We start from the raw sequence: 22369 nt of genomic DNA, 5'->3' as shown, positions 1-22369 counted from the left end.
CTGATAGTTTTCCCATTCTCTATCCCTCTGGGAGCATGGACCCAGGGTCATTGTGGGCAGAAGGTAGAAGGCCTGGCTTCTGTAATTGCTTCCCCGCTGAACATGGGTGTTGACTGGTCGGTCCATACTCCCGGTCTGCCTCTCTCTTTCCCTAGTAGGGTGGGTCTCTAGGGAAGCGGAGCTCCAGGACACATTGGTGGGGTCTTCAGTCCAGGGAAGCCTGGCCGGCATCCTGATGGCATCTGGAACCTGGTGACTGAAAAGAGAGTTAACATAGGAAGCCAAACAAATTGTTGAGCAATCATGGACCCAAAGCTTGGAATAGTGGAGAGGAAGTGTTAGGGGATACTCACTGCAAACTCTAGTGTAGTATACTCTAATTACATCTCAGGTGGTTCACTTTCTAACAAAGTCCCAAAACCTAGATATACACCATTTTCTGTGAGAGAGAGCATATGTTCACACGTATCCGTAAACTACTGTAAAATATATACCTGAAAGCAGAAGACTCTCTTTTAAGCTTCCTATATACCCATTGTCCCTTGGTCTCACTGAATTCTGAAAAGAATTAGATTGACTAGATGATTTCCTAATTTTGACAGCTGAGTAGTTTATTATATATCATATATATATCACATATATATATATATATATATCACAAATTTTAATCACTCATCTGCACTTGGACAGATGGGTTGCAATGCAACAACAACAACAAAATAAAACCCAATCAAAAAAGGGCAGAAGATCTGAATAGACACAGAATCACACTCTTGTTTATTACATGTTAGAAGTCATTCACCTTTCACTTTAGAAGTATAAGTTTGTACTTTTGATTGGTGTCATCTACTTTCCCTGGTACTTACAAACACCAATCTGTTCTGTTTTATTCAGTCTAGATATTTTTAGATTCCAAATTTAGCTTGTGTTTCAAGTTCTTATTATTAGTGATTTTAAAATATTGATTGATTTACAGAATTATAAGATAACAGAGGTATAATTCCATATCATTGCCACCACCAGAATTTTGTCCCCCCCCCCCCATTGGAAACTGCAGTAGTTCTCCCAAGGTCACAGATTGTTTTATTTTTAATTCAATTGTTTTATTAATAATTAACAGTGGATTACAAGATTTTAAGATTGTAGGGATATAGTTCCACACCCTACCTACCACCAAAATTCCATGCTCCACAACCCCCAAACCACCATATTTTTTTTCATAGTTTTAAAGACAGTTTGGCTCCTCCCCCTCCTTTTTCTTTCAAGTCAGGTAATTCACTTATCTATGTTACACATATGAGCAAAGCCCTCCATTAGTTTAGCACCTTATTTATTTCACACAGCATAATAACCTATAATTTTATTGCAAAACTTTTTTTTTCCATTTCCAAATTCTCTAATAGTTTTGTCGTCACTTACTATGTGCTACCTTGGAATCATTTCTTTTAGGGAATTTGGCTGAACTATGTATTAGCTCAAGGACCCTGCCATTGGCTCTTTGTTTCTTTTAACTTTCTTTTTTTTTTTGAAATATTTTTATTTTATTTATGGATAGAGACAGAGAGAAATTGAGAGAATTGAGAGAGGAGGGAGAGAGACAGAGAGACACCTGCAGCCCTGTTTTACCACTCCTAAAGCTTTCCTCCTGCAGGTGGGAACCGGGGGCTTGAACCCGGGTCCTTGTGCACTGTAATGTGTGCACTCAACCAGGTACGCCACTGCCTGGTCCCCGTTCTCTGTTTATCACATGTTCTTTATGCTTATAGAAGTTCCTGTAGGTATATATGCAATATGACTGTAATTGCAATGCTTATTATCACTTGAGTCACCAGACCCTGCATATTTGCACTCTCTGCTTAGAAAGATTTTTGCATAAATGATTTAGTCAACTCGATTATGCTAAGAAATGATGAGAGTTGATCACTGATGTAGTAACTTTTGATTTCAGTACACACCTGTGCAGTTTCCTTTAAACTTCACAATAAAGCACTCAGGTAAATGAAACAGGTATTTTAGACTAGGTTAATGAAGCTTTTCAGTAATAACTGCAGATCTTGGGCCCTATTTTTAGTAAAAATCAGTACTGTGATTGAAGAAAAAAAAAGGTCATTCAAAGTAAGTCTAACTTCTATTCAGAGCCAGCATGATAGTCTACCTGGAAACACACCTGTTTTGTCTGGTCCCAGCTCCCTGTGGGGAACTGTGATGCTGTGGTGTCTTCTGCTCTTAGTCAGTTTCTATCTAATAATGTTTCCTGGAAAGCAAAATGAGTGCATTTTGTTATTGTTATTATAATTATTATTCTATTCACTATCTCCAGGACTTTACCACTCAGGGATGGCATCTTCAGGTAGAGAGAGAGAAGAAAAGAGGCAGAGAGAGGAAAAGGTACAGTAGCAAAGCTGCCCCCAGTGCGTTGGGGCCCACGTGCTTTGGAGATGCATTATCTTCTCTGCCTCAAATGCACATATTTAGAAGTGTTGTATGCTAGAAGAAAATAAAAATTAACATATATGACATCTACGTTTGTATAGACAAATAAGCTATGTGTCGCTGGAAAAGACACATAAAATTCATTGGTTCAAAAAAGTTCAAATATCAATTAAAATAAAACAGACTTTATTAATCATTTATATATTCAAGTAACACCAGTGCTGTGCGAGGTACAGTTACTATCACCATAAAATTAATATAAGACATATTGAGATGAAATGTTATCAATGTACTGAAAGCAATATGTGTCAAGAAAGTAATGATTTGAGAGGCTGTAGCTTCAAATGTGAGTATTGAGGGACTAGATAGTGTAGATGTTAGCTCAGTAAAAAAAGAAATAAAGGAGTCAGGCAGTGGTGCACTCTGTTGAAAGCACATATTACAAGGATCAAGGTTCAAGCCCTTGGTCCCCACTTACAGGGAAGAAGCCTCATGAATGGTAAGCAGTACTACAGGTCTCTCTTACTCTTCTCCGCTTTCTTTTCTTTTGCTCTCTCCCTTTTTTCTCAACTTCCCTCTGTTTTATCTAATAAATGATAAATAAATTGTATATAAAGGAAGAAATGATGAGACTATGGAACAAGGCATATCAGGCAGAATAAAAGGCTCTGTATAAGCAAGCTGGAAGTAAATGAGGATAGATAAGGAACTAGGAGTCTGTTCGGGGGGACCCTTTCCTGCTTTGGTGAGAACTAGCCAACTTAAAAAACCTTGGAAACTGGAGAAGTAAATAGGTATAGTTTCACACTACACCAGCCACATACCCTTGATAACCACTATAGTTTTTACTAATAAAATTATATTAACATTTTATTATATTAATTATATTAATTGGGGCTTGGTGCTTGCGTCAGGATTCTATTAGTCTTGGTGGCCATTTTCTTTTCTTTTTTCTTTTTAATAAACACACAGTGAAGAAGGGAGATAGATAAGGAAAGAAGAAAAGAAATATGAAGCACCGGTGCTCTACTCATGAGGCTCACTCCTCTCTAGCTCATAGCAGGTCAATACCTGAGGCATACGCCTAGATATTTGAACATGATAATGCGTGCACTTTATTGGGTAAACCATTGCCTGGCCCCTGAATTATGTTTTTAAAGTAATGGTTGTCAGGTGAATGAGTAAGTGAAGCAAGGGATATTCATGACAATGAAATTATTCTGCATGGTACAATGGTAATGGATGCATTCTGCATTTATCTACACCCATAGATACGTAACATAAAGAATCAAACCTAATAAAAACAAGATTGGCTGTTTTTTATATTTATTTATTCCCTTTTGTTGCCCTTGTTTTATTGTTGTAGTTATTGTCATTGTAATTACTGATGTCGTCGTTTGTTGGATAGGATAGAGAGAAATGGAGAGAGGAGGGGAAGACAGAGAGGGGGAAAGAAAGATAGACATTTGAAGACCTGCTTCACTTCCTGTGAAGAGACTCCCCTGCAGGTGGGGAGCTGGGGACTTGAACCGGGATCCTTACTCCAATCCTTGCACTTTGTGCCACGTGCACTTAACCCGCTGCCCGACTCTCAGTAGCTCGGAGGGTTAAGCGCATGTGGTGCCAAACTCAAGGACCAGTTTAGGCTTAAGCCCCCGGCTCCCCACCTGCAGGGGAGTCGTTTCACAGATGGTGAAGCAGGTCTGCATGTATCTATCTTTCTCTCCCCCCACTGTCCTCCCCTCCTCTCTCTGTTTCTCTCTGTTCTATCCAACAATGACATCAATAACAACAACAATAATAACTACAACAATAAAACAACAAGGGCAACAAGAGGGAATAAATACATAAATAAATATTTTAAAAATCTGTATATTACACATTCATTTACACAATTCTGAATGTGAAAAATCAAGCCAAGTTGGCAAATTATCCATTTTATGAATTTTTCTGTTTTTTTACTGATTTTATTTGCTTAACAAGGTATGTCTAGAGTTGAAGTTTCTGAGAAACAGAGCCCAAATCTGCCTTCTGTGAGGGCCTGGACTCTGTACCCAGCACTGCACTAACAACAAGAAAGACATAAGCAAATAAAAGGCAGAGCAGTATTTTGGTCTCTCTCTTTTAATTTTAAAATTCATTTTCCCTTTCATTTGATAGGATAGAGAGAAATTGAGAAAAGCATGAAAGATAGGGTGAGAGAAAAAGAGATACTTAAAGCACTACTTTACTGCATGTGAAGCTTACCCTCTCCAGGTAGGAAGTAGGAAGGAAGCTTACCCTCTCCAGGTAGGAAGCCTTGAACCTAGATCCTTGGACATGGTAATGTGTGCACTCAACCAAGTATGCCACCACACAGTCCCACCGTCGTGGTCTTTTTCTCTCTCCCTCAAAAGATAGTTTAAGAGAGTTAAAAAAAATTAAGGTATGTTAAAATTTTCTGCTTTGACTATATATTCGATGATTTCTGTATTTACTTTTATTTTTTTATTTTGTTGTTGAATTTTAAGGTATGTTCTTGTTGAATAAACACATTTAAATTGCTGTCTTTTTGTTAAATTTTCACTCCTATCCTGAGAAGGAAACCAAATTATCTCGCAATAAATAGTCTTTCCTTTACGTTGGCTTGATCACTACTGATAAAGCAACCTGCTTAACGATTGCCTAGTATGTCTTTTTTTTCATTTATGTTCATGTTGTATTTTGATGTTTATCTATGATAACATTAACAGCTATTGCAACTTTCATATTTGATTTAAATGTTCATTTCAATGACATTTAAAGAAATTATTGCTATGTTTGGTTCAAAATATGCTTGCTTGCTATTATTTTATATTTATTCTGTTTCTTTTCTTATCATTTCTTGACTTCCACTGAACTAGTACTTCTAGATTTTATTCTTCTCAATTCATGTTCAGTTACTGATTTTGATCATTATTTTCATGACTGAACTTCATATCTACATACATTCTTAATTTACTATAGTCTGTTCTTATGTGATGCTTTTACTGCTTCACAAACAAATTCAAGAAACTTTCTACTGTTTAACTTTATTTCCCTTTCCTAGCCTGGTGTGCTATTTTGTCTATATTTTGTTTCTACATATATTTTAAACCCTACAGGGGAAGCACAGCTTGCAGTGACTATAAAAAGCATATGATATTCCTTCTTAAAAGTAAATTAGTAAAGTTACATTCTGGAAACTCTTGGGGGATACAGCCAGAAAAAAAAATCCGTGTCACTTTTCAATGCTATTGTCGGCATATAGCACTCTGATTCTGGTGATAAAATTAATTCTTATATCAGGACCCACTAAACAGAGATGGTCCTGGTAGCCTGACTTAGATCACAAATCTGAATCTGAGTCAACCCACACTTATGGGAAACATCTTACTGTCAAGGAAAATTAACATGCATCAATCACAACACCCAACTCTGCTCTTGCTAGCACTAAACAGTACTTTCTTGCTTTCCTAGGAAAATTTGACCTCCTGGTCATCCATGTCCTTTTTCTCATTGCAGCTTCTAAGACTTTATAAATCTCACACTGAACCCAAACCCCTCTGGGACAGCAGAAAGGAGGCTTGTGAGGCACTACAACTCCCTAAACATGGATTATTTTACTTTGAATAATGGACATCTAACACAGCATTATGTAGTTTAGTCTTACCATCAAGCACTGGCAATATGCACAATTATAAAGCTGCCTGCCATTTATTTCCCTAGCAGGCAAGACCTTTATAAAAGTGTTCTTCTAATTTACTGTAAGCCCCCAAATCCAATTTATTTTCTACTTTTTTTACTTTGAAACATTTGAGTGAAGCTCAGCTGTGATTATTCTTTTGGATGAATTTTCTTGTTGGCTTTTTTTTTTTTCTGTTCCTTTATTTACAGCCTTATATTTTCATATATTTAGACCATATGTTCAGATCCCAAGTTGGGTTCTATTCCATGCAGCAAGTCTTACCTGACTTCTCCCAGCATCTCCCTCTTGAAACTTAATCCCTTTTGTGTTCCATGAACCATTAGTTCATATAATAGTTATATATGTGTGTCTATAATCTTTCTGGCTAGATACTGTCCTTGAGGTAAGATTTTTGTATATGATATATATATTCTCAATAAGATCTATCTCAGTACCTTACAGAGGGTGAAACCTCTGTATAGAACAACTAGTTGTAAAATTTACATTGCCTGTATATTAGTAAAAACAATGGTGTCGCTACAGCATTTCAAACCTAAGCTAATTTTCCAGACTCTTCCATCTGGGTGAATTCTACTGTAGACACAAGGTGACTGAAGTTAACTGTTTCAGTAAGCAGTTATTGGAGGGTGGGGAGAGGCTAATGCACTAAGGGCCATTGATCAGGGATTAATTGTTAGTTGAAAAATAAATTAGATAACAATCAAGGTTACACACACAAAAAGTAGTCTCTTAAGGATAAATGGGAAGGCAGAAATGAGTAGCTAATCAGATGGGAAGGTGTGATGGCAAAGGAATGGGCTTCTTTAAACAACTTTTTTTTTTTTAACTAACAGAATTTTAATAAGATACTATCCCTGGTCAATAAAAAATCTGTTGAAAAATAATGTAACCTGGGAGGGTGATTGCTCGGATTCTGTAAACACCCACAGAGTCTCAGCAGGCGTCTTAGACGCACAGGCTTCTTACCTGCCTCTCCCACTATTTACAAACATAATTAAAATGAAAATGAATATGCTGCTTGACTGCTACTGTAACAAGAACTGTGAGAAGAATAGTGTTTTAGTTTGTCAGGGTGACCTTTACAGATTTTACTCTTGTAAGGAAACTCAGGCAGGTTGGACAGCATCCTTATTTCTTTAAGAAAGATTTGAAAGTGTTCCAGGGCCTCTTCTTCAAATTATGTTTTGAAAATGGGTTGCTTTTTTTTTTTTTTTTTGAGAGGAGGGGCAATTTGCATTTAACTAGATTATTTATTTATATATTTTTACATGTGTCATTAATTTATATTTATATGTATATGTATGGTGATGAATTAAACAAGATTGAATTGAATTCTCCAGCAATTGTTGCCTAAAAATCTGGAGCTGTTGGCCTACTTCTCTTTTGGACTTTATGTTGATGAGAGCAGGTGCAATCACCCATCTCTAATCTTTCTCTGCACTACTATAAACCAAGTGGCAAAGCTTTTAAGTGCGTATTTTCAGTCCCATTATCTTGCTAATATCTGAAAAAGAAACAGGAGCCTTCACATTTCAACATAAGATCAAACTGTTTTTTTTTCTTGTAAACAATTCAAAGACATCATGCTTTGTAATACAAATAATTAAGCATTTGATTTGGAATGTTATAAATGCCCTTGTACATGAGAAATCAAAAATAAAGGTCAAGGAAAGACAAGAAAATTTAGATTTTTTTAAAAATATGAAATGCTTCATGAATTTGCTTGTCATTCTTGGCACAGTTGATCTCCTCTGTATTGTTCCAGTTTTAGTAAGTGTGTTGCCAAAACAAACACACAAATGTTCATAGTATTAATCTATCAAAGGTGTTTATTCTGGGTTGGAGGTTTGGCTTCTTCCAAACATCTCTGTATATGAAATTCAGGGACTCTTTCAGCCTGAAGCATTTGGTTTGACTTTTCAGAAGGGCTTTCACACAATTAACATCAACCCAGTTACTACAAAAGATTCTCAGTGATCAGGTTATTTGTTGTCTCCAATAATAACAGTACAACCACAAAATTGGTACTTCCAGGGACAGTCTTGCTAGTAGCACCAACCCTCTAATGCTGTGACTTTAAAAAACCCAGTCAAAGCTTCTGCATTTTAATCTAACATGCTTACTGATGGTAACACTTGTGATTATATTGTATGTAGCATGGAGAAAAATTGCTGTGTTCAGTGTACCAGAGGAACAATAAAAGCTTGGATCCATAAGCAATAGTGTATTTTAATAGCACATTTCATTCAAAGGTTTCAGCAACATTATCTGGAATATTCACTTGTGTGAAATAAGTAGTGCTGTAATAATAGTTCTTTTGTGTGTGTGTGTGTGTGTGTGTGTATGTGTAACAAAACTTTAGTGCGGGAGTTCTTTACAAGATTTGGAATTAGCCTCACACACAATATCTCACTAACATTTTTCAACAATCCCATTGGATACATAAGGCATACATTACAATACTTGTTTTATAAATAGGACAATTAAAGTTTTGAATTCTCACGGACATTGCATGCCACAAAAGAAAATGTAAGAAGGAATTTAAAAATTGGAAGACAAATTTCCCTTTTAGTCCTCATTTCTCTGCTCTCTCCTATCTACCTCCACTGGGAACTTGCTATAAAGGAACTCAATGGCCACACTCCTTTCTACACATACAGTTTAAGAAAACAGACTTTTCAGTGATGGTTTTCAACATTATCATGTGTAAAAAAAAAGAAGTTAGAGTTTGCTGAGAGATATTATTAAAAAATAGATTTAAGTAGAACCTCTCTGTGCTATAGACTTTTGTTTCTCCATTTCATATCTGATTTTTTCTAATCTAGTTACATACAGTGAACATGATTGTTTTTATCATGTAATTCAATGGTGCAATCAGAAGAAATTAATTGATAATACTACTTGTGTAAGGATATCAGGTTTCTTTAAAATTTATTTTCTTTTTGCTATTGTGGTTATTGGGTTGTTGCTGGTGCTCATTGCCTATACAACTCTACCATCTTTTGGTGGCCATGTTTTTTATTATTTAACTTTTATTTGTTATTAATAGTTTGTTATGAGATTGTAAAATTACAATGTATAGTTCCACATGAGATTGTAAGATTACAATGTATAGTTCCACATGAGATTGTAAGATTACAATGTATAGTTCCACACCACACCCACCACCAAAGTTCTATAAACCCACCCTCCCAACTCCCAAAGGTAACCATCATAGTTCACATAAGTCTTAAAATCAGTTTGCTTGCTTCAGTTTAGTTTGGAGGGTTGGTTTCTTTCTTTTTTTTGCATGTTTATATAAATTAGATTTGTATATTCCAATATGAATGAAACCATCTTGTAGTTATCTTTCAGCTATTATTTTGCTAAGCATAATCAACTCTAGTTCTATCCATTTTGTCCCAAAGGACACAATATCATCTTTTATTTTTTGATTGCAGAATAATATTCCATGGAATATGTATTCCATAACTTTAGCCATCTGTTGATGGGCATTTAGGCTCCTTCCTGTCCTTTGCTATTGTGAATAATGCAGCTATGAGCATAGAGGTGCACATGTCCCTTCTAATTAGTGTTTGAGTGTCCACTGGATAAATGCCCAAGAGTGGTATTGCTGTAACATAAAGTAGTTCCATTTTTATTTGTTTAAGGACTCTCCATACACTCTTCCAAAGGGACTGTAACAGTTTGCTTTCCCATCAGCAATGAAACAGAATTCCTTTTTATCCACAACCTCTCCAACACCTGTCATTTTTGTTGTTGTTGTTGATGATGATGATGTAAGCCATTCTCTCAGGTGTGAAGTGGTATCTCAGAGTAGATTTAATTTGCATTTATCTAATGATAAGTGAAGTAGAGCATTTCTTCATGTGTCTGTGAGCCATACGTATCTCTTAGACAACTATTTAGTTCTTTGGCCCATTTTTTTATTTGACTATTTTTGCCTATTTTGTAGATCTGTACCAGTTCTATATAGATGTTTCGTATCACTTTCTTGTCTAATGTGTGATGTGCAAGTATCTTCTTCATTTAAATTCTTGGCTGGTTATCCTTGTGTAGTTTGCTTTTGATATGCAGAAGCTTTTTAGTTTCATGTAATTCCACTTATATACTCTTGTTTTCATTTCCCATGTCCAGGGGATTGAGTCTCCAAGTACATCCTTGATGTGAAAATCCTACAAAGTTTCACTAATATTTTCTTCTATAAATTTTGGAGTTTCTTGTCTCATATTTATATTTTTAACGTATTTTGATTTGACTTTGTTGTATCTTGTTAAGTGGTGGTCTAGTTTCACTTTGCTACATGTTGTCAGTTTTCCCAGCACCATCTGTTGAAGAGACCTTCTTTACACCATTGAAGAGTTTTGGCCTTTTTGTCATCTATTATGTCATTGTAAATGTGTAGGCTTATTTGTGGGCTTTTGATTCTGTTCTATTGATACAAGTGTCCATTTGTATACCAGTACCAAGTTGTTTTTACTACATCACTTTCTAGTACAAACATAAATTGGAAGTGTGATAGCTCTGTATTTTCCTTTTTTTCCTCAGAATTCATGGCCTTTCTGGTTCCACACAAATTTTTGGACAAGTTGTTCAATTTACTTTTAAAAATGCCATTGGAATTTTAATATGGATTGTATTGAAATTGTAGATTTCTTTTGATAGAATGGTCATTTTAATAATGTTTATCCTTCCAACTGAGGAACAAGGAATGTTCTTCTACTTCTGTGTGCCTTCTTTATTTCTTCTAGTGATCTCTTGTAGTTTTCATTATAAAGTTCCTTCACTTCCTTCATGAGATTCACCTTAAGGTGAATCTTTTTAAGTTCAATTGTAAATGGGATTGAGTCTTTTATTTCTCTATTTCTCTGACTTCTTGTTTGTCTACAGAAATGCCACAGATTTATGTGTATTGATTTTGTATCTTGCTACTCTGTTGAATTTATTATTTCCAGTAGTTGAGTTTTGGGGGTTCTCCAGGTATAATATTATGTCATCAGCAAAGAGTGATAGTTTGAATTATTCTTTTCCAATCTGTATAACTTTGATATATCTTTCTTACGTTCAGTGGTGAGGACCTCCAGAACTATGTTGAATAATAGTGTAGATAATGGACATCCTTGTCTGGTTCCTGATTTTAGGGAAAAAGCTTTCAGCATTTCCCCATTGAGAATATGTCAGTTGTGGGTTTGTTGTAATGTCCTTTATTATAATGAGGACTGGTCCCTCTTTCCTCAGTTCCTGGAGGGCTTTTATCATAAATGGGTGTTTGGAACCGCAACTGGAGAAAGCTAGTAGGTCTATTTTAGGTATATCCCAAAGGGCCCATGACTGTACTAGTTTTTGCCTAAGTCCGACACCTAGGTGGACCCAAGATATTGTCTGGGGAGAATGGTGTTATAGTTGGAGAAAAGACTAGAAAGCTGGATCAGGGAAGATAGTAGGTTCCTAATATGGGAAAATTATATAAATATATAAATATTGTTAACTGTAAACCCCATCGATTTGCTCTGAGGCTCATATTTGTCTCAAGAGTCTGTGTAACCACTTCATCCCTGTAGATCTGAGCTCTCATTCTGTGGTCATGGCTAGGAACATTCCAAACTGCAATAAGTTTAGGACCAATCTTCCTTGGGTAGTAGGTAGAGTATGTTGTCCAACCTCCCTCGGAGAAAGGAACATTCTCTCCCATTGTTGATCCACATTGAGGGCAAGGTTCTCTAGGTGTCCATAAAGGGGGTCCATTATGTTGTTCCTGATAGAGATGACCAGTGACAGTGGAGAGAGGGATCTGTTACAGATCTAGGCCCATCATGACCATGTGGGAATCCCAGGACTCCCTGATTAGTGTCCTGGGTGATGGCCAAGTAGTGACCAGAGAGCCCTCACTAAAGTATGCTGGTCTCTTGCCCTTATCCAGCTTTTGTAGTCCTTACTTTGTCTGGCAAGGTTACCCTTGGAGAGATTGAGGGAAGTGAAATAGGTTGTTGGTGAGGAGGGTATATAGGTCTAAGTAGAAATTATTTGATTAGGTACTTTATGGTGTCTTCTTTAGGTTTTAGTACTTGGCTTGCTTCATTTATTGACTCACTGCAAACTATTATGCACTTATGCTTTAAGGTATATATTTTTCCCTAACTTATGGATATGTGTGTATACATGCCCTAACTCTTGGGCCCTAGTCTATATCTAGGTGTTGAGGCTTTGTTAGGGAGTGCACCACCCAAAATGGAACTAAGGTGTCCTATGAGCTAGGAAAGGACTCACCAGAGTAATGAAGCTGGAGAGTTGATATTACCTGCCTAATGTCTCTGGACACAGTCTGAAGTGAAACATGCTGAAGTGGTACTGGTTGTATTGATTAGGCTGAGATCAGCAGATGCAGTATCAATTAGTATGAACTGAGAGAAGCATACAGACAAGCAAGCCCCACTTCAGAGGTTCCAAGACTGGGAGAAATATGGGTTTTCTAGAGAATGGGGAAGGTTCCTGCTGTCCTATGTTTTAAAAGGACAATAGATAGTTCTTGTTATAACCTAATTACTTGGAAATTGGGTTAGCTTTGAAAATCCCATGGTTAGGATTTGCTGTATCATACAATACCTCACCATAATTTATGTCTTTTAATGCTATTTATATATAACTATATCTTATAAAGTGATGCCACCAGTTGCTTCTGTTCTCCCTGGTCTAACTTTAACGGTGATTTAATATTTCAAAGCAAAATTCATTATTAGAGATGTTTAAAAATTGAGCCCATTGTTAAAATTCAATCAGATTTTTCATTCTGATTTAATGAGTCAATCACTATTTATAATTTCTATATTCACTTATTTATGAAGGCTGTCTTTGTGTTCCAACCATAGACAATATTTTTTGAGGGGATGGAAGGTTCTGAATGTATCTGTTAAGTTCATCTTGTCTATGACTTCACTTATATCAAATCTCTGTGCTCTTGCTGATTTTATATGCTTATGCTCTGTTTCTTGTGAATGGTGTGTTGAGGTCTCCAACTAATACTGTGTTGCTGTGGATATCTCCATTTAGGTCAGTAAGCACCTTTTTGTTGCTGAGGAGTTATTCTGATGCAGTCTCCGCCCCCAGGTTTCACTACGCCCAGCGAAACCCTAGCATTGCCCCCTTCAACCAATCCTGGCCCTACACGTCACCCCTGGTTGTCGCCCAATAAAAAGCCCCCTCACCCCCCCCCCCCCCGTCTCTCTCTGGGCTCTCAGCTCTCCCTCTCTGAGGTCTCGCTCCCTGCTCTCCCCCCCACCCCCCGTGGTCAGGTAGTGGGGACGGCCATTGCCGGCTGGCTCCACATGGTCTGAACCAAACCCCCCCATCCTATAATAAAGATTTGTGTACCCCTTTGCTCTGGACATCTGCTCACTTCTCCGCGGTGCAGCCCGACACCAGACCACCACAACAACACCTTTTAAAATATATTTGGATGCACCCATATTGGGAGCATATATATTGATGATGGTTGTGTCTTCCTATTGGATTGATCCTTTGATCAATATGCAGTGTCCATATCTGTCACTTTTCATCTTTGCCTGAAAGTCTAATTTATCCAATATTAAAATAGGTGTTCCTGAGCTTTTGTTTGCATTATTGGCTGTCACCCAGAGCTTCTGTTGTCTTTCTTTTGGGGGTGTGTTTCCTGGAGACACAGAATAGATGTGTTTTTAACCCATTCAGTTACTCTGAACCTTTTTATTGGTGAATTTAAGCCATTCATATTTGGGGTGATTAATAATAAATGTAGCTGGCTTATAGCCATTCTGGTTTTTGTTTCAAGGTTGCTTTACATTCTTGTTGACTATTTTCCTGTTTGTTTTCTGTGGGTGGTTTTCTATAATAGTCTTGCCTACTGTATATATGTGTCCTATTTGTCTTTGTGCTATAAGAGGTCTCTTATTGCAATGTGAACTGCATCCAAAGTGTCCTGAAGTTCTGTTTGAATTTTTTTTATTTTGTATTTTTTTGGTAAAATGACCACTGATTTTTTGAATCTTAATGTTAGGTTTTTGAATTGATTTCATGATTAGTTTTCTGAACTCTGTCATTTTTTTTTTTTTTAGATCTGTATCTGTCTGGTCCGTTGGGGTTTCTGTCATTGCATTTCCCAGTTTTCTCATTTGGTGTGATTTTGTTATGACATCAAGAGGCTTTGTGTCTAAGGTGTTTGATTTCTCTGTTTATATATCTTGGTTGGTCAGGGGAGTTTTTTCCTGAGTTATTGGGTTGATTCTGTGACCCTGATGTCAATAAAGAGGCTTCCTACTGCTATTCCTGCCTCTCTGGGACAACAGCAATAGAGACTCTAGAAGTCACTGTTACAAATCGGTGAGTTTTTAGGTGATTTTCTTTTTCTTTTTTAGTCTTTTTGCTGCTAAAACTCAGACTTGGCATTGGTGTGTATTAGACATCGGTCTATTTTGGTCTCTGCTGTCTCTGAGCACAGGTTTTTAGTCCTGGGAATCACTCACTCACCCTATTTCCATCTACAAGCCACATGTATTTAAACTTACCTGTGACTAAGGTGATTTTTTCCCTTTCTCTCTCTCCCTTCCTTCCTTCCTTCTTTCCTTCCTTCTTCCTCCTTCCTTCCTTCCTTCCTTCCTTCCTTCCTTCCTTCCTTCCTTCCTTCCTTCCTTCCTTCCTTTCTTTCTTTTTTTCTTTCTTTCTTAACAGTTGTTTTTTTTAACTCAGACCTGGAATTGGTTAACCTTAGCTGAGACTCCCAGCCTGACACCAGCTTTTCCTGAGTAGTGCCTTTTAACCTTGGGAATCTCTCCTCACCCCTTTTTCTGTCCATGCACCACACATATCTGTATTCACCTTTGGCTTGGTTAGTTTTTGAAGAGATCTTGGTCATATTTTGTTGAATTTTCAGGTGACTTTCATTTTCCTAGTTGGTTGGGGAGAACAAAACACAGTTGCTGCTACTCTATAGTCACACCTCTGGAAGTTCCTTTCATTTATTTATTTTATAGAGAATTAAAGACATAGGAAGGAGAAAAAAGAGATAGACAACGGGAGAGGCGATTGAAGCACAGGGAAGCTTCCTCTCTCAAGGTGGAAACTGGGGACTTGAACCAGGATCTTAGTATATGGAAGCATATTTACTCTACTGAGTCTGATATAACTTGACTTCCATATACAAGATTTATATAAACTAATATCATAAGCTGAGGTTAATTTTGAACTGTGCAGTCATAAGCAAAATTCTGAAGATGTAATTTTAACAAATGTATGACTATTGCTTTGATGGGAATTTCACATTCAAGAATTATTTACAATTAAATACATTTGAGTTGTAATACTGGAAGTGGTATGTTACATATAAAACCATGTCCTCTTCTTTCTTAAGGGTTGGAGTCTTAAACCAGTATCTTGGTTCCATAAGCAAGCATTATTAACAAGTATTTAGATATAATAATAACATGTAATTATCACTCTGTGAGGACATCAGTGATTATATTATCTCTAGTTACTATAATCATCAATATAAATATTTCCTAGTGTAAATGGTTGATTAGTATGAAATTATCATTAATATTATTAAATTTGTCATTATGCTATTTTAATAGCACATAGGTTTTTAATGTGTTGATGGTGGATAATGAAGAAAATGAAAATATAAACAAAGAGTAATACATGTTTATGTAACATAAAGTTGTAATTTGTGAAATTCACATATAATTATATTAATAAAAAATCTCAAATGTAAACAGCATCTCTTTTTTCAAAGGGGTATGAAGATAATATCAGAGTTCTCATTATTTATTATATTTTAATGTGATTTAGGTGGTTTATACAGTAAATACCATACTACTAAGGCTGCAAGTTAAACTCTGTCTTATTGTCAAAATATTCACAATTTTTAGACTTGAGTAAAGAATGCAAAATGCTGAGAGGTAATGTTGTTTTTATAAATTGCCATACCTGTGTATTTGAAACTCTTCTTCATGACTTTCAGAGCATGTAATTAAAATAAGCAATTACACTTTATTATTTTTTATATTTTATTTAGTCCCTTTTGTTGCCCTTGTATGTTTTTATTGTTGTAGTTATTATTATTGTTATTGGTGTTGTTTGTTGTTGTATAGATAGAGAGAAATGGAGAGAGGAGGGGAAGACAGAGAGAGGGAGAGAAAGACAGACACTTGAAGACCTGCTTCACTGCCTGTGAAGTGATTCCCCTGCAGGTGGGGAGCCAGGGGCTCAAACCCGGATCCTTATGCCGGTCCTTGCACTTTGAGCCACATGCACTTAACCTGCTGCACTACCACCCAACTCCCAATTACACTTTATTCTAAGACTGGAGAGATAGCATAATGTTTATGCTAAAAACTTTCATGCCTGAGGTTCTAAGGTCCCATGTTCAATCCCTAGCACCATCATTAGCCAGTGTTCTGGTATTTCTCTCTGTATCTCTCTCTCATTAAAATAAAATAAATACAATAAAAAAACATTATCCTTTAAACTTCACAGTTCTCTCATCAGTGAAAAGGGTAGCTGGGAATAATATTGTATCTACATACAATGAATACAATGCCTGATACATAGTAAGAACTTAATAAGCGACAATAGCATGACAAAGGTATATAAAGTCAAAGAGGCATTGTCCTTATTTCCACTAAAATATATGTTGTCTTGCTTACTTTATTGTACTTAACTCTCAATCTCTTCAACACCTATATTTTTCATTCTGTATTCCTCCTAATGTAATTTGAGCTTCAGAGAACTAGTGTTATTGAGCAGCTCAGCTGCACAATTGGGACACAGTAAGACCTATATAATGAAGAGGGGTGTCTGATGCTTTGCACATTCAGAGTTGGCACTACAAGGCACTTCTCTTGACTGATCAATAACGCAGATGTTTTCACTACAGGCAAATGTTAACTGCGAAATAGAAAGAAATGTAGGAGGCTACTGCACTGTTTCAACTCCAAATGCTCTGCTTATTCAGTTATAGTCATGAATTAGTAAGATCTTAGAGTAGCTTACTTAAATAATTGGGTTCACAAGAATTGCAATACTCTCTTTCCCTACAGTTCTTTTCCTATGATAGTTAGAAATAGTGTGAGGGAGTGCGGTTTTGAGAATGAAAATATCACACCTGCATTGTGCATGGCTCTCAGAGTAAAAGCAGTGGGCAGTATGAGTTCCATTAGAGGATGCACTGGATGCCTAATGAGACTGAAATGGTCTTCGTTATTAAAAAAAACTTGGATGCTTGACTCTTGGAACATATTTCACTTAGTACCTTTCCCAGACTTCTGGTAATGGTAATTTTGAGGATTTTTTTCCCCATCTATCAGGTAAGAGGACTGGAAGCAAGGGAATTTCTAGTTTGATGATTCCCTTTTTCTTGCTCAAAGACTGAATATACCTTGTTGTCAGAGACACAATCTCTTTAACTCATCTTTGTAGATTTTATAGGGCTCAGTGAATTATACTTGAATGCTATTTAAAACACATTTTATTTTCCCTTTTAGTGTTAGTTATGTTTACTGATATGCAATATTTCTTATATAGAATCATTTGAAAGAACATGGATATTTTCATAAAACCATTTTTATGCATTCTAAGTGTAAAGCCAGAACCCAAAAGATAAAGAAGACTTTTTTTTATTTCTTTTACTTTCTGTCTATTGCTATGTTTTTTAGTATTACAATAATATATATTGGTTATAACTAGACTGAATTCTAATGTTTTGTATTCTGTGTTATGTGGATTATAATGCAAGATAATTAATTTCTCCATATCTTATATTTACTACAAATTCATTCTAATTGCCTATCAACATTGATGTCTATTTTACTAATGCTTGACTTTACATGCAAATAAATTTGAATGTTGGTTTATATTCACATGCATTGTTACTGTGCTCATAATGCATGCACACAAATACACACACATATATAGATATATATTGGGTTGACAGAAATATCATGATATATTTTTCTATGCAAAAATGTATCATGACTTTTCCAACAACCCAATATACTTAATCTTATATTAAATGCTAGAATATTATAAAAGGCCATATTGGCCTTTATACTAGTAGTCAGTAAAAATCACTACTTCCCCCCTGTAAATGATATTTATGTTAACTAGGAAGTTAAACAACAACAAAATAATAATAAACATTGCTTAAAAATTGGAACTTTTAAAAATTTTTATAAAGCTACTTCCTTTTTAAATAAAGTTCAAAGCTGCTATTCATATCAACTTCAAGAAAACATGTCACTATTTGTTCATTCATATTAATCATCCATGCATTATATTTGTAACACAGAATACTCCTGATTATAGTTCTTAGTTCATCTAAGACATTCTAACAGATGTATACTTTTTCAGGTGTATGGATCAATCTATCAATAAATAGATAGAGAGGAAGGAAGGAAGGAAGACACCATAGTACTGAAGGATTCCCCAGTGTGGTGGGGACCAGACTCAAATCAGAACCTGCACATAGCAAAGCATGCCATGTTCCCAGGGAAGTTATCTTGCTGGATCAATATTATTGAATTTTAAAGTATGTGTTATGATGTAGGTTTGGTTTTAGGTTTTATGAGTGACTGTGAGACAATATTTGCATATGAGATGAAATAGCTTTTCTATGAAAAAATTTAAAGGATTTTAGGTTTGGTTTTTTTTTTTTTTTTGGTGTGTGTTGTTGTTGTTGCTGTTAATGAGAGAGAAAGAATGAATTGGAGTATCACACTAGTGCTTATGTTATTGAGGATCAAATCCCAGGACCTTATGCTTCTAAGTCCAAAATTCTAGCATGCATTGTTCCACTTCTCGGGCTGCTCTGGTGAAATTTCTAAATACTAAAAAAACATAGTGTTTAACATGAAATGACATCAAAGTAAATATGTTTCTGCACAGTAAAGGAAACAGCTCATCAAAGCAAAATGATACCCTACTGAATAGGAAAAAATATCCACACAACTTGCACTCAATAAATGACATATCTCCAAAATTTAGAGAACTCACTCAATTCAGTAACAATAAAAAATAAATAACCACATCACAAAATGGGGAGAAGAGCTTAACAAATGCTCCACCAAAGAATACTTATAATTGTCCACCAAACATGACCAAAATACTCATTATCATTTATCCCCAGAGAAATGCAAAACAAGAAAAAAAATGAGATAGTATCTGACCCCCATGAGAATGATGCATGTTAAAAAAAAAAGGCCAGCGATAAATGCTGGTGAGGATTTGGATAGTTCCATGTAGGTGAGAACGTAAACTGGCCCTCTTGTATGGAAAACAATATAGGGATTCTAAAAAAGATAAGGACACACACCACTAATTCAAAAAGGTATATGCACACCTATATTCACTGTAGCACTATCTATAATGGCCAACATTTGGAAACAACCTGTGTGTAATGACAGTTAAATGGGTAAAGTGGTAGTGATATGTGTGTGTGTGTTTGTGTATGTGTGTGTGTGTGTACACACGCTACTCAATTTTAAGAATGGTGGTATCTTATCTTTTACAACAACATGGGAGGAATTGGAGGACATCATGCTAAGCCAAAAAAGACTAGACATAGAAAGACAAATACTGAATGATATCACTTACATGTATGACATAAAATAAAACAAACAGGACAGAACATGGAGACTTGGATTGGTGGTGGGAGTGGTGTACAGACATTGATCTTGGGGAGATATGAAACTGGTCATGTATCAACAGCTGTCCTGTAAATCATTATTTGCCCCAAGAAAAATAGTCTGGGGCTAAAAGATATATCTTAGTCTATCTGTGAATATGCAGTTACTAAAGGGGAAAGGGGACAGAAAATAGGGTGGGGGAGGTAACCCTATCCCATGCACTGGTGGCGAGCCTATATTCTCAAAAAATGTAAAATTGTACCTCTGAGACTACAGCAGTCTTATAAAACATCTTTTCAATAAAAATAAATTTTTGTAAAAAAAAGGAAAAACCTATTGTCTGAGTCTTTTTCTTTCAATATGTCCATCCCGGAAAATTTAAAAATTATCCATAAAATAACATGTACTGATTGCTTGCACTGAGACAAACAGAAAATGCCCATGTGCTATTGTTCTTTGCAATTTTAGCAAACATTCGTTTGAAGTGAATGATTTCTATGAAGTACACAGCTCTGCTGGGTGCCTTTACTCTTCAGCTCTGAATTCTCTTTAACCTACTTAGCTTAGCCCTTTCCTGCTGCAAATCCTTCTTTAGTTTTACTTCAAACCCCCTTATTGCCTTTCTACATATTAAATGTGTCACATGGTATGTTTGTCACAATAATTCAAAACTAAACATACTCTTTCTGCCACATCAAATCAAACCCAAATTATGGTTTTCTTTTTACTTTCTCCCTGATGATTTGAAAATTCTGGTTTTTAACAGGAGCATGTAATAGTCAATATTCATGCACCCAACTGACACAGTTGAGAGCAAATGATAATTTAATTCAAATTTACCAAATTGTCACTAGAAACCCAAGTTTTCTCACCACTTTTCAGTTTTTTTTTTTCCCAGGCTGAATTGCATATGTATAAGAGTAACAGCAAGACAGAGAGAGTGACAAAAACAGAAAGGGTCAGAATGAGAGAGAGAGAGAGACAGAAATTACAAATGCAGCTTTGGGGTTTATTCCCATATCCACAGAGTACTCCTTTCATCAAAATGAATTACCATTTTATTTATGAAAACCCATTTTTTATTTTCATTAACTTGACTTCTAAATATCCTCTAAGTTTAGTAACAATTCTCTCACATTTGAGAGTACCAGATGTAGTATTAAGCCACCACAACTCAAACCACTTTGGCTCTCAGCTAGAAAAATCAGAAAATGACCAAATGTCTGTAATAGTAATACATCAAGTTCTAGCTGATACAGTACCAAGTTCAAGAGCAATTAGGAATATATAGAAAAAGTAAGCCAGTTTAATAAAAAGGGACAAGGAAATGCAATGACATAAATCCCCAAAGCAATTTTATAGTCAATATGGTGTTTACACAGAAACCTGGGAAATGTCTACAAGTTGAGAATGTTTCATTGGCACTTGCAACAGTATATGCCAATTTGGATCAATTGCCAAGATGTTGCACATGAATTACTAGTTGATCCAGAGGAATAATAGGCATCAGTAGCAAAAAGCTATTACCATTTCTGATGTATGACATTCTCACAGGAGTGAAGTGGTATCTCATTGTTGTCTTTATTTGCATTTCTCTGACAATCAGAGACTTGGAGCATTTTTTCATGTGTTTATCGGCCTTTGGGATCTCTTCTGTGGTGAACATTCTGTCCATGTCCTCCCCCCATTTTTGGATGGGGTTATTTGTTGTCTTGCTGTTGAGTTTGGCAAGCTCTTTATATATGTTGGTTATTAAACTCTTGTCTGATGTATGGCAAGTAAAGATCTTCTCCCATTCTGTGAGGGGTCTCTTGGTTTGGGTAGTGGTTTCTTTTGCTGTGAAGAAGCTTTTTAATTTGATGTAGCCCCATAAGTTTATACTTGCCTTAGTCTTCTTTGTAATTGGATTCATTACATTGAAGATGTCTTTAAAATTGATGCGGAAAAGAGTTCTGCCAATATTTTCCTCTAAGTAACTGATAGTTTGTGGTCTAACATCCAAGTCTTGATCCACTTGGAATTTACTTTTGTATTTGGTGAAATACAGTGGTTCAGTTTCATTCTTCTGCATGTTTCAACGCATTCTTTCCAACACCATTTGTTGAAGAGATTCTGTTTTCCCCATTTAATAGTCTGGGCCCCTTTGTCAAAGATTAGATGTCCATAGGTATGGGGGAATCACTTCTGGGCTCTCAATTTTATTCCACTGGTCAATGTGTCTATTCATGTTCCAGTACCAAGCAGTTTTGATGACAATGGCCCTATAATACAATTTGAGATCTGGGAGTGTGATGCCTCCAGTTCTGTTCTTTTTCTCAAGATTGTTTTGGCAATTCTAGGTCTTTTCTGGTTCCAGATAAACATTTGTAGCTTTTGTTCTAATCTCCTAAAATATGTGCTTGGGATCTTGATGGGGATAGCATTAAATTTGTATATGGCTCTAGGTAGTATATTCATTTGGATGATGTTAATTCTTCCAGTCCATGAACATGGAATATCTTTCCACTTCTTTGTGTCTTTTTCAATTTCCTTGAGTAGTGACTCATAATTTTCAGTATACAAGTCTTTCGCTTCTTTGGTT

The 22369-nt window shown here is 36.0% G+C and overlaps 1 protein-coding gene and 1 pseudogene across 1 annotated transcript in view; one reads left to right on the top strand and one right to left on the bottom strand.

Annotated features, from left to right (window-relative positions):
* The window catches only part of GPC5 (glypican 5), a 1586725-nt gene that overhangs the window by 598383 nt on the left and 965973 nt on the right, over positions 1 to 22369 (top strand). The gene's annotated exons all lie outside the window — the stretch shown is intronic.
* On the bottom strand, positions 7835 to 7934 carry LOC132538826 (U6 spliceosomal RNA; annotated as a pseudogene).

Source organism: Erinaceus europaeus, chromosome 5, assembly GCF_950295315.1.
Source record: "Erinaceus europaeus chromosome 5, mEriEur2.1, whole genome shotgun sequence".
Taxonomy (NCBI): Eukaryota; Metazoa; Chordata; class Mammalia; order Eulipotyphla; family Erinaceidae; genus Erinaceus; species Erinaceus europaeus.
This window is presented reverse-complemented; position numbering and strand designations above follow the sequence as displayed.